The sequence below is a fragment of the Phalaenopsis equestris genome, unplaced genomic scaffold, assembly GCF_001263595.1.
Source record: "Phalaenopsis equestris unplaced genomic scaffold, ASM126359v1 Scaffold230987, whole genome shotgun sequence".
In the NCBI taxonomy this organism is placed as follows: domain Eukaryota; kingdom Viridiplantae; phylum Streptophyta; class Magnoliopsida; order Asparagales; family Orchidaceae; genus Phalaenopsis; species Phalaenopsis equestris.
Window position 1 is genome coordinate 228 of NW_018248957.1, and position 960 is coordinate 1,187.

At 34.7% G+C, this 960-nt stretch overlaps 1 long non-coding RNA gene across 1 annotated transcript in view; it reads right to left on the reverse strand.

The window, feature by feature from the left end:
- LOC110038104 overlaps positions 1-369 on the reverse strand; it is a 466-nt gene extending 97 nt beyond the window's left edge. The window contains exon 1 of the long non-coding RNA XR_002295388.1: positions 280-369. This is a non-coding gene — a long non-coding RNA (uncharacterized LOC110038104). The remainder of the gene's footprint in view (positions 1-279) is intronic.
- Between the last annotated feature and the right edge of the window lie 591 nt (positions 370-960).

The window sequence follows — 960 nt, forward strand, 5'->3', positions numbered from 1 at the left end:
GGGCGTTTACATACATACCACCCAATTCCTATATATTTGCATATCGAACACCAAAACTTTACTATTACATTGATAACACCCAAATCTTTCATATCAAATTAATAAATTACCACCATTTTAGCTTTTAAAAGTGAAATACACCTTTCATGTATAGGTAAGGTGGCACGCAGGTAAAAATTGAAGTTTAGGTGTTAGACATGTAAATACATAATAATTGAGTGGTATGCATGTAAATCTTCCAAAAAAAGAAAAAAAAAACATGGGCAACTCATCCCTCACCTTTGGTGATCCGATCTTCCACTACCTTCTTCAGAGTAAGAGCCTGCCTCCAGTCAGGTGCAGTCTATAAAAATAGCCAGGGGAAATGTATAAAACCTTCAAATTTGGAAATGCAAATTTCATATAATTTCAAATAAAAATTACAAAATAAGGAAATATTTATAAGGTAATATTAGCTAGTACTTCGATCCCGTGTCTCTAATCTCAAATCCCTTTTGCTTTCGAAGTGACTAACAATCCTTGATGTACTCTATTGACGAAATTAAAGCACTTTTGAATTTGCCGTTATCAGTAAGTATTATCTATTCAAATTTTAGGCTCACTGTGCATATATACGCATACTCATCAGGCAGTCTCAGGACGGAGACTAATTTTTTCTAGTATAGCTTACTATATGCAAATGATTATATCCGTGATAGGATTGGTGTAGCTCCAGTGACGGACCAATCAGAGAAAGTCGCCTTAGATGGTTTGGTCACTTTAAACATCGATCATCTGATGATCCGATTAGGAGAGTAGATGTTGTAGATTCGACTTATGTTAAGAAAGGCAGAGGTAGACCTAGGAAGACTTGGGCTTATTGTATAAAAAATGATTTTAATTTATTAGAACTAAATGAAAATATGATACTAAATAGGACGCAATGGAAAGGATTTATGTAGCCGACCTCACGTAGTGCGA